Consider the following 13,078-nt stretch of genomic DNA (forward strand, 5'->3'; position numbering starts at 1 on the left):
CCGCCAGATTAACCCACAGAAGAAGAGTCACCCATTTGGCAACGTTCAGCGTGTGACCTGGGCATGGAGGCCGCCTAGCTCACCGTCCAATCCAACAGGTTCACATTCCCCAATACAAAGACACTTTAAAAAGGTAAACAATACTAGGCATAATACAACAGGCAGATCTAACCAGGCAATCTGATTGGTCAACTAGACATTGAGAACATGCTCAAATCAGCTTGACAGCACACCAATGTTCATCACTTAAAATATTGCCGCCATTTCCATGGCATCATCGTAACTTCCAGAGCTCAATCAAAAACCAGTAGGCTATAATACCGATACAAAATGGACTGTTCATTTTGATTTATAAACTGACAAATTATCCAACCATGCTCATGAAAAAATAATATGTATTGACAACGGATCATAAGCCACAGATGAACTTGAACTGTATTTGCAGAAACTTTCCAACATATTTATATTACGTGATTTATCAGATTAGATGAGTAAATCTTGTTCTTACAACGCTCTGAAGTTAACAGTTAGTTGGAAATGTTGTGATCACATCAGCTGTGCCGCTGAGTCAGTGACACAGTTCACTGATGTAGTAGCCAAAAAAGTCCATGGAAAAATTATGTTTTTCCAGCAGATATCTTAATTACAACAAGATTGATGTAGCAAGGTAGTTTTGTGTTTACATGTGTGGTATTTATTCAGCTGAGCAACAGAGACAATATGAATACATTTTGGTTCTATTTATAGATTATTTTGTTGGCTAACCGTTGTATAATCACAATATTACACTTGATGGTAAGCTTTCAAAGGCAGAAGCAAGCATTTTTAGTAGACGCATGTTGTCAGTGAGCAGGTGCCTTGTTTGATTACATTGCAGCCCGGTTCACAGCGACCAGGCTGCAAAAAAAAAGTTGTTGCCATTCGTCACTTACACAAAAATTCACAGGAAATAGAGTGCAGGTTAAAAAGAAATACCATCATCCCCCAGTTAAAAAAAATACCATCATCCCCCTGTAATAAAGTTATTTGTTTAGGAGAGCAGTCTTTTGAGTATTTTTTGGCTGCCCTATTGGTAACAGGTAAAATGTACCCTCTTTAATCTGTATCCGTCTAAAAAAACTGCCAGGCACTACTTCAGTAGCCCTACGCTTGAGTAATAATGCTTTAATATCAACTATAATTAGAAAGTAGAATTACAGGTCGCATTTCAAAAGGGCAGTAACACGTGAGTTACTTAGGAGAGGCTACTACAATTAACAAAACACACTATAATATCCATGAACAGGATTAAATACTGTGTCTAACGATCAAGCGAGGAATCTGTGAATGTGACTGTCCATCACGTGTCTCGAGAACTGTTGATCCGAAGTACTTTCCACTTTGTGATATTATTGCTGAGGACCAGGCTAGTGCAGTGTTTGGCCAGATGGTGATGCTAAAACAATTAACTTAATGTTGTCAGCAACCAAATTGTTCCCCTGAACTGAGATGAATAGACAAGAGGTGAAATAACAAGCAATGGTGGCTCCTAAGGAGGTTAGCTTAGATGCTAAGGGGGGTGAAAAGACACTGAGCTCACAAGATGATACACGATATTGGGTTCACGAGAATGAGACAAGACGAGGTTTTAACACTATTTTTAACTTTCAGTATTTTTTTCCAAACGTGGATGATCTTAGCAGAGAGCTGTGGTTGAGCCTCAGGTGTCCTTACATAGTGCTCTTGTTAGCCGCTGTGTTCAGCACACACACCCGTAAAGTGCTGAATAGCAAGGAATCCAACAGGTTCATATTTTACAATACAAATGCACTTTAAAAAGGACGACAATACACTATCATTACAATATAATTAAAGTTTCTTTTGCCACCACTACCTACCGACCATGTGGCTGCGTCGGGTGCAGTAGGGCAGTGACGTGAGTTTCTTAGGAGAGGCTACTACAATTATTATTCAATTGTATGTGTATGTCCAATCCGGTCCTTCAACGTGTCTATGATTCATCATAAAGCAGAATGCTGCCGCCTTATCGACACACAGAAAGAAAGTCACCCATATGGTGCGGTTCGGCACTCCATCAAGTCTCTGTGATGCCCCCGACATCCCGATGAAAACCGGTTTGGACACGGAGATCGCATTCCCCGATACACATGTACTTGAAAAGGTCAACAATAATAGGTAATAGCCTCTTTAATTAGAAAATATAATTATGAGTCATGTTTCAATAGGGCAGTAACACATGTTTCTTAGAGGAGGCTATTATAAATAACAACCACACACTGTACAAAAGCCTACCGGTGCTACATGATTATGTGACGTCACACACGTACGTATGCTCCAGCTCTCTTTTTTTCTCTCATCTTCCCAACTCTGCATTAGATAACAAGCGAATGATGTAGTTACGCACTTAACTGTATATTACTGTTCACCAGAGAAGGGTGTATAATGTAGCGTGCTAATGCTGTATTGTTTTATTAGTGCATAGTTAAGGTGTTTATTCTCCCTATTATGATTATACGGTTAATATTACGTATTAAGAAATACTTGTTTCATGCACAATAACATAATATTTATAGTATAGCAGGAATGCCTATCACATTGGTTGTGTTTTGATTTAGTCAAAGGTGTGTGACGGTCCTTCAGATATCTTGAAAACTGTCTGATCTACCTCATATTTCCCGGGTGTAGTGCTGAGAACCCAAGTGAATGAAGTCGAATGTGGTGCAATTTTGCTAGATGGTGGCGATAACATCAGACTTTACGTTTTGGCCTGTAACTCTCCTGAACTCTTAGACTCATATCAGGTCATACAGCATAATGTCTGTATGTCAATCCTACTATCCTGCTGTGTCCTGGAACTTTATTTTTTTAGATTTTGTTGCCAATTTACTTTTTAAAATTTTATATGCAGGACTTTTCCTTGAAATAAAGTGGTGATGTGATTAAGATAACAATGCTGTATTCAAAAAATCTGTATTGTATTTTCAATAATCTATTGCAATGGCTGGTTGGACAATGACATTGAAACAAAGTTATAATCTCGTAAGGGCAAAAAAAAGAAAATCCATAAAAACATTTAGCCAGACGTGTGGGTATGGTTACAGTCAGCTCATATTACAGTAAGTCATTCATAGGCTCCGATAGCAGCATCTTAACATTTCGCCGTACCTGTGACATCACCAAATTCTCCCTTTTTTTCTCTCAGTTATGCTTGAAACCACACTGCGTACATCACAATACACCCTAAGACTACCAACCACAAATGCAAACAAACCCACAATGGCCTCTTCAATACACCTTAATGCACTGTTGTCTCCCCTCACAAACCATGATATCCTTTAATGTAGGTGGAAAATGCAGGTTTTGTGATTGAAATGCAACATTTGATGCAAGTATTTGTTTTGCTGCCATGGTGACTAAATCCAGGAGTCGGAGGAAACAAGAACAAGGAGATTCATTTGATCAGGCAGGCATTATTGAATATAAAATAACAGGATGAAAGTGCTTTCAGCATGTAGCTGACACATATAGTGCCCGCTGTGCCAACAAAATGTATGTCGGTACATTTAGAACACTGTAGGTATGTCTATTGGCACAGGCTCTGCTTGTTTGTTTTCCGTTTGCGGGTATCTGTCATTCTGGCACAGAGACACACCGATCTCACCGTCTGTTGTTGAAAACGTTCACACCCCTTGAGCGGTATTACATTTCAAAGACAGGTCTGACATACGGACATGCATGAGCAAGTCTGAAGTTCAGTGGTGAGTAAAAAAGAAAAGAAAATGACAATAAAAGTCTTCGTACTAATCAAAAGAACTAAAACATTTATGCTTGGCTGCAGACTGCTAAAGAGGTCTTCAATTATAAGGTTGTCAAGTGTCAATATATATATATATATATTGTTATATACCATATATTTAAAACAATACTATCTCCATTAATTATACATTCAATAACATCAATATAAATAAAGAAAACCGATCTACAATCGATTTTCAACCCAACAAGGGAAGCAATGTTATAGGAAAATAAAATGGTGCTGAAAGCAATAATAACAACATAAAGAATGTTTACGGAAGTCAATAATGACCTTTTAAATGACCAGCACTGTGCAGGTTGTTGATAAAATAAAATAAAAATCCTATTTAATGTGTCTAGTATTGTTTTTTATGCTACTATTGTATCAACGTTTAAAATTCTGGTATTGTGCCAACCTTAATTAATTCTACTCTCTCTGTCAGCAGTGTCTCCGTTGTGTGTAGCTGCTGCTTCATGTACTGTTTTTGTAAACAAGGCCGTCTTGTATTTCCTGTTGCCTGCCTGGCACGCCACCATCCTCAATCCACTGTACTGAGAGGCTTGAGAAAACAAAAGAGGAGAGGAAGCTCGTGAGTTTACATTGTGTGCTCACATTTGCATATAAGTGCTCCTGTGAAAATGTACGTTCACATGTGTGCTTGGGGAGTGGGATGGGTGTCGGCTTATGGAGGGAAGGTGGTTCAGCCGCCGCCCTGACTGACTTCCAGGCTCCCCAGCAAAATAAACCACAAAGCCCGCTCCCCCTTCTGCTCACCCCTACGGAGGCCGACGCCAGATTCAACACAGCATCCACGAAACAAACACAAACTCCCACTGTCCTCCTCTACGTGGCCCGCAGTGGTTGTGCAAGACCTTCTGTAGAAAATCCTTGTTTATATCGCAACCATAATACAGTAGATCTACAAAGAGAGGCTCCGGCCCACACCAGAACCACTCAAAACATTACTGACCATCTTCTAAACACTGGAATTGAGCCTCATTGCAATGTAAAGGTTTGGGGCTGCGGAGGCTTGGCTCAAACTCTGTTCATACTTTTAAATGCATAAAATTTACTCTCACATTCACGTTTTGCCTGACGACTGTGCAGTTTGATTGTTTTTTGATTGAATGTACTTTGTTAAAACTCCTGCTTCTGTATGAATATGTGGTACTCCAGTCTATACGTCGGATTGCAAGAGCCTCGGGAGGGCTGGTCCCCTCATGTCCCCCTCCATAAACCTCCAGCACGCCTCCCAGTCTAAGCACTGCCACTCTGTAATTGTGGAGAAACCACAGCACACAGCCCCATATATAAATACCCTATTCTCCCAGCCTTGTCAAAATAAAGGTTGTGTGGGGAAAAAGAAATAGGGATTTTTTGGTTGCCCTCTCCTCCACTTCGAAGCTATTTTAGAGCAAACTCACTCTTTACCTTTGGGTGAAGCTGCAGAGATTTGAATATGATACATGGAGTCAAATTTGAGGAGGTTCCTTTCCTTTAAAGCATAGCTAAACATCAAGAGAGCTAAAAATAAAGCCTGCTGTTTTACAGATACGAAACTTGCACAGCTGAATGGGAAAGGTTACTACATGTCAGTATATTGACAGTGACACTTTAGCATATTTGACACCTTTATTACAACACACAGGTGAGCTGACGTGGCTGGGTTAAGAAATCCTTTGACACCGCGGTAGAGAGAGAGATACAGAGATCTGTGAAGAATTGCCTGAGCTATGTACACACTGCAGCCTGTTGACGTGCAGGATGCTTTGATCTGTGTTTTTTCAGCGCGCAGAGACTTCCTCGTCGTCTTTGCAGCCCACTCACCTGTCTGTGTCTACAGCAGGTCTCGCCTCCTCTGAACACACACAAAAAATGCTTTAGTCAACTGCCGAGAGTGGCCTCTGACCAGGAATAACACTAAACCTCATCACTACATTTCCATTGAGAATGAAGTAGCTCATCTTAATAATTAGGACACGGACACGTATGAATATAATACTTGTTTTGGGGGTCATTCACTCACATTAATAACAGACGTGAGTTAAAGTATTGGAAGTTTAAGACATTTCCTGGAAAAACTCATGCTGTGTTTATGTGGTACCTAAGGAAAATAGAGACGATTAATGGCAGACTTGCAGTCAATTACTTTCACAAGTCATTTAATTAGGGCAGGTCAGCTAAACGTGAAAACGTGAAGTTAGTTTACAGGTAAGCACACAATTCCACATAAATGGGGAATAGAGAATTTATATTAAATAGGTTTTCTTACAAGGACGTGCTTATTTTTTCCTTTACCAACTTCATTCAGTGAAATTATTATTGTTAGAAATTACAAAACTGGAATATTCAATTTCACCAACAAAATAATAACCTTTCAATGTCGCAAGGTAAAGCAGCTAGGTTGCAAATAGCATGACTTGTGTTAACTCAAGTTTGAAATATTGTTGTAACTGATAATTTAAGAACAAAAGGTATATTCAGTGTAAAATAACCAAAGAGTAGTTTGGCTGAATTGTATCTGGCATGCAAGTTCATTTTACTGCTGTCTCTTATTCTTCACCTCCAGAGAGAAGCCACTTGAAAATGTGATGATTGAAACTATATGACGGCAAATTTCAAGGCATAGGGTTCTTCTGTGTTACGTTGTTAGGTAAAGTTCATGTTTCAGAGGTTTCATATTCTTCTTTATGGTTTATAATTGTAGGAAATCAAATATTTTCCACAACTGGTCTGGCTTCAGGAAAACCGGGAGTTGGTTCTCAACTAGGAAAGCATAAGAAACTGTACTCTGCTCTGCTTTAAAACAGTCTACAAGATATTAGATTGGTTATGCATGTCAAAATCATTCAAGAGCTACTTACAGGATATGAGTGTGCCAAAGAAATCTGTTTATTCAATGAGAGCAACGTCATCAAGGACTTAGCTGTCCTTCTCACTCTCAGCTCAGATATGGGGACTCTTGTTGGAGTGGTTGATGCTGCCCTGTCCATACAACCCGGATGTAAAACATGCACATCCTTATGAACATGCATACACATTGCATCTTTCACACATTTCCTTCCCTTAGTCTCTGCCTCACGCACATACACACACAGGCAGGCAGCCATGGGAGGAGGGAATGCGAGGAATGCTCCAAACCCCGGGCTGGTGTTCTGACTCGTCCCAGACTTCATGCCGTCACCGCCGGGGTCTGTGGCCAGACCTCCCTGTGCCAGACCCACTGGCTCCAACACCCGCCCAGGCCAGCCGAGCTGCAGCTCGCGACCCATAATTAACCAGCAAGCCGCACTGCAGCGCACATCCCCTCCCCCCTCAGCACATCACTGCAGGGGCCCCTTGGAAACTCAGAGGAAGAATATACAACCTCGTACTGCCTTATAGATGATGCTGTGTAAGGCTCTCGGGGAGGAGGTATCGATTATGTGTGTATTAACAGCATTATGTGTCAACACTCTCAATCATTTGCTTTCAAGTGTCATGAATTCCCTGGTTGCAATTTGGCATGAGATGTTCAGCACATAATTATAGTCAGTAAGGCCCTCTTAAGATCAAAGTCACCAAGCTAAATGGTTTTCTGAAGAGTTTACGCACTTGAAGCATGAGAAACAAGAGCATAGTACCTTTTTTGATAAAAAAGTATGTGTGTTTGTGTATATCTTAGTGTGTATTAGACGTAATGCCAGGGTACATGTAATTCTCCTAGACTGGCATAATTATGACTGAGACGTCTGGAGGTGCACTTGAGGAGTAAAGCAGTGATCATCTTCATTCTTCTAAAGGCTGCTCTCCTGTTCAGGCAGGAAACACCTTTATTCAGGGTGAGGTTTCTTCAGATCAGCCAGAGGGTCTTATTCAGGAATCTTATAGCAGCCTAGTTTAGACTGCATGAGCGTTTGCACTTATGGTGACAGAAGTGCCCGTGATGGATGATTTATCGCGTTAGCTTCTTTTGAATGCCGAGCCAAACTCAAACAACTTCTGATTACCCGCTGTAATTCAAATGAACAGACGCACACGATTCTGAAAAGCAGCGACGTAGCATCATCAAGTGCTCGCCGTAAAGCTCCATCCAATGCTTCGTCTTCCTTGTCAGAGGAGCCGCTTTCCTGATGTGGGGTCAGGGCTTGTAAATTTAACAGGGCTTCCTCGAGGAATACCTCATCCTTTGAAAGAGAAACAGGAAAATTACATGGTGGACAGCCCACTTGGTTTTAAACCCTGTTTCTTGCACTATAATTTGCTTCTGGAGCGGGTCGGCCTAAAATAACCTTAACCTAATATTCACAACATAGGGAGACTTCTGAGAAATGCTGGAGGTCTCCCCTTGGGTGGCAGTGGACTGTCCTCAGCCTGTAGGCGTTTAAGAGATTGTTTACTTGCTTACTTCTCTGAGATACATCAAGAGCACGTAGGCAAGGTACTCATTTGAGCTACCGTATACATGAAATGTTCCCTACCGCAGCTCGCGATACGATTGCAAACATGTTCATCTGGTCAAATGATTTTCCCCATTCTCAATACATTAAGTCATGTTTGTATTCAGTAGGCGCGATGTGGTTCATCACTAAAACACTGTGAATATAAAACAGATCCTCAGCGTCTTGGCGAATGGATCCGCAGCCCTGTTTCAGCATTATTCCACACGTCTACAGGGCTCAACCAGAAAACCACTAAACCCAATTGATGGGCATCAAAAGAGAAATGCCCATGAGCTCACTTGAACCAAAGTTTCCTACAGGCAGGTTTCTCATTAATCTGAGGCTCCGCTCTTCTCCTCATCCTATTTCCATGATCAGAAACCATGACGCCCCAGATGTTTATACAGGCAAGGTTAGAAAATAATCTCGATCCCGGTATGCACTCTTTAGATACAGTATCCATAAATCTGACAGTAGGGCGACTAACCAACCCCTGCCAACCGCAACAACTGCTATGTCAACATTTTTCTCTCTTTTCATGAGCCTTTCTTGCGCTTCAATGCGCGTGTATTGAACGTCAATTCATTCATAATTACAACAACAGGGAGGAGCTTAAATTGTCCCACAGGGATGGAAACTTGGGTGAATCTGGTTGAATTTGACAAACCTACTAGTCATGGTGGCAGGTATGATTGAATCGCTGGGGCTGTACTATAATAAACTAAAATATAAAATGAACAAAGGTTGCCTAAAAGCAGCAGGGATAAAGAGTTGGGTTCTCGTTTGTGATTGGTAAATCGGGTGATGTGGTCAAATGTGCCCTTGTTGTGCTTTCCTCAGCACCTGTTGGTAAAAGCATATAGCTAAAAGCTTAGGGGCGGAACTCTTGCTTGTGAAATTAGGTTCGGCGTTACGTTAAACTACCTACCATACTCAATATGTGAAGTTACTGCTCACGCTGTTGAGTCACAATAACTCATCGCAGGCAAGATTCCTTCACTGTGTCAGCCCTTGACAGTGATTTATGCACTGGCATTAAATTAATGAGTAGTATTTCATATATGACATTCAGCAAGTGAGTCAATGTATGTACTGTAGGTATATTGTTTACTCTCTAATTATTTTATTGTCTACAGATCATATTTAAAGTGGATAGTTTCTGATATGATATATTGAGTTTTGATAAAGCACTAAATACACATGCATTTGTTTGTCAGCACACACCGCACAATGCCTGCAGACATAAATATAAAGCCGGCATTTCCTTATAAAAGCACTTGCATTCGCATACACACGCACACAGAAACTTACCCCTCCACCCCCACCCCCCAAACCCCAACACTCACACACACCACACCACAGGCACCACACACACTGGTTCTCATATGGAATATCGTGGGTGGCGCTGGACCGGTAGAGGGCTCTGTAAATAGCTCGGGAGCAACCCCTCCATTTGAGCGACCCAAATTTCCTTTTCTGAGGTTGACTGACTGGGCTGGAAGTGCTGTGCAGCAAGCCTCCAGTCGCCACGGGAGACCACAACGGCCACGCTGACAGCACTTCACAGGGACCACGGCATGGCAGGGGTGACCAGATGGCCCTCTACACACATTACATTGGCACACCGAGCCCTAACACACACACACACACACCTCGTGCATGCATATATCGCAGCACCAATGCATTTAGCCTTGCATTCGTGCAGAAACATATGAACACGTGAGTGTGTAGGTAAGTGCGTGTGAAACGCATTCTTAATGTGCTGTTATGCTTACAAGGAGATGAATGCAGATCACACAAACTGTATAACTATATTCTATCATAGACAATGTCAAGGAGAGAGGCAGTGGGTGGGAGGATGGGAGGATTTGTGTGGTGCATGTTTGTGTGTCTAGTATGTATCCGTGTGTGTAGGAGGCAAATCGTTTGCTTAACTGTTTGATTTAAAGTATTTGTGTCATTGGTTTGTTTTATATGTGCTTGTCGAGAGGGTAAAACTCACAGAGACGATAGATGGAAAAACATTGAAACGGAAGAGGTCCTTACCGCCGCCTCAACATATCGGTTCAACGTCAAGGCTAGGCGTTCACACTGCATGTATACTGTATATTGGCTTAGATGTAGCTCAGACATTTTCAGGTGTGGAACTGATTTTAGGATTATATAACAGTTCGACATTTTGGTAAGTACACTTGTTCGTTTTCTTGCTATGAGTTGGCAGATAAGATTGATACCACTCGTGTGTATGGTAAATATGATGCTACAGACTGCAGCTGGTTAGCTTAGCTTAGCATAAAGAACGGAAATCGGGGAAAACAGTTAGCCTGGCTTTGTCCAAAGGAAACAAAACCCACCTTCCAGCATCTCTAAAGATCAGTTTTATTTTGTATGTTTAACCCAGACAAAAAACAAAGTAACTTCAGAGTCACTTTTCAGATTCTAGTAGTTACTACGCACAGCAAAGAAAGCGTCTGGCACATAACACTCTTAAGTGCTTTAACATCCTTTTTTTATACTTTGGTTTTCGTACAAATTAAACAAAGGAGTTAATAAGTGTGCTTTAGAGGTGCTTGTAGGCAGATATTCTTTTCTTTCTTTTCTAGACAGAAGCAGGATAGCGGTTTCCCCGTTTCGAGTCTTTATGCCAAGCTAAGCTAACCAGCTGTTGGCTGTAGCTTCATATTTAGCATACACACATACAGTAAGAATGGTATACATATTCATAACCACCTCTCCGCAAGAAAGCGAATAAGTGTGTTTCCCAAAATGTCAAACTTGTTAACAAAATAAAATACTGTCATTTTTGAAGACAGGTATTTAGCCCAGTGTTTTCTCCATGCACTAAAACTCAAATTAACATTAATGTTTTACATCAATGCCCACGAAAACCACATACTAACTAGACTGTAAGCAGCTCCACTTGAGGAGATAGGGATTTGGATATCTTGCTCAAAAGCACATCAGCAGCAGTAAGTGTATCTCTTTCTTCCCAGCTGCTTTGTGGATTTGAACCAGGGAAGCTCTAACGCCACTTGACAGCTATCAAATTAAACTGTGGTAGTTAAAATAGTATGTAACTAAAGTCTTTGGTTGAGAAAATTATACAAACACATTCACAGAGCTTTAGAAATATGCTGCATATGCAGTGATAGCACTTACATAATTTATATTAGATGGTGTTTCCAGGTAATTTGAAGCCAAAAGTATGCTGCTGCGGTGCCAATAAACAGTTAAAGTACCGTTCTCAGAGGTTATTTTACCATATCATGCAATATATCTGTGCCAGAAAACACAAAGCACTTACTAGAAACTCAAGTGAACTATGAGAAACAGTAAAACACAAGGGTTTGGGCAGCAAAGGTAGCAAAAACAAAGGCGACTACCCCATGTTTCTCCTTCAAAGGCCTTTTGTTTGTAGTGGAGAGACTGAATGTTGCCATTCACATCGGCCATTTTTACCCGAGACAGTATTTTATAGGCCCTTCAGAGAGGACCTTGCGCTTCCTTTTCCTGTGGTTTGGCCCGGGCTGAGCTGTCGGGAAAGGGGAACAGCCAAACCCAAATGTAGATGCTCAACTTGGCAGGCTATCCACGGAGTGTCCTGACCAGACAAAGGCAGGGAGAGAAATACAGCCATTTATTTATATTCGCTGTGGTTTTGCGTGTTGCGTCCTAGACTTCCAGACCCCGGGTGGATATTCCGTCTGAGGATGAAGACAGATGGATGGCTTTCCATTGACATACTTAAAGGAACCTTCAGGATTAATGTCAGATCCATATGTGTTAATCAAGTGTGAGGTTTTGATGTGTGGTCCACCCCATCCCCCAACAACCTTTTTTCACTTCTTTAAAAACAAAATACTGTAGGTCCATCTTTCAGAACAGGTTATGGCTGAAGAGAGACTATTCTCCTGTCAAGACTTGACGTTGTGTATGATGGTCTGTAATGACAGCAGCAGGGAAAGTATGAAATTTGAGCATTGTCAGAATCACCAGCTTAGACTCTTTTTCTATGGGGGATGACCTCACCGCTGTCAGTCAAGGTATGGAACCAATTTAGAGGAGCTCCCCTGAATTGCTTATGTGTTCAGATTTGTAAAATTCAAGTTCATCTGGGCACTCCTCCACCTTAGTTGTATGTAGACTGTACTACTAGGAAGACTGTGGTTATATGAGAGGGGTAAGGATTGGGGTTTATAACAAAAACTGAAAATTCTTCCAGCAGAGACTGTGCTCGAGTCTCTCTGACTCACACCTAGGTACTGTTTCTATGTGGGAGAGCCCATAAATGAGTCAACCAAAGCTATTTCTATATAGGCTTTTAAGTTTGGAGGGGGGAGGGCTATATATGTTCACACACAAGCACACACATACACACACAGAGTGGCTGTGGCTAGCTAGACCTCTCTGGTCAGGAGCCGGTGCCAAGAGCAAGCCGAACAGTGGAACACTGGGAGTCTTGTGCCTGATTTTGGAGCCTCTGGCTCTCTACCGACCTTGCTTCAAAATACACTGCGGCTTCGAGGAACAGCACTCTCAGCAGTAGAGAGGCCAGGCATGGAAAATTTAGACGCAACAAGAAAGACAGAGGGGGGGAAAAAGAGGCAGGCCAAATGTATGTGCTCATCCACATTTGCGGCCGTTTTCTTAATGCTTTTAACACACTTACTCTAAAAGGAAAGAGTTCTCTGAGAAAACTTCAAATCTGAAAGTGAAAGAAAAAAACTGCACTGTAACAGTAGTTTGTGACTCTATCCAAACAATACTGGGATTATATGTTGCAACGTGACGACAAGCAACCAGATGTTTAAAAATGTCATGTTGTCATGTGTTTTTCTAACGGTTAACTTTAAAATCTAGA

Source organism: Echiichthys vipera, assembly GCF_963691815.1.
Source record: "Echiichthys vipera genome assembly, chromosome: 18".
Lineage (NCBI taxonomy): Eukaryota > Metazoa > Chordata > Actinopteri > Perciformes > Trachinidae > Echiichthys > Echiichthys vipera.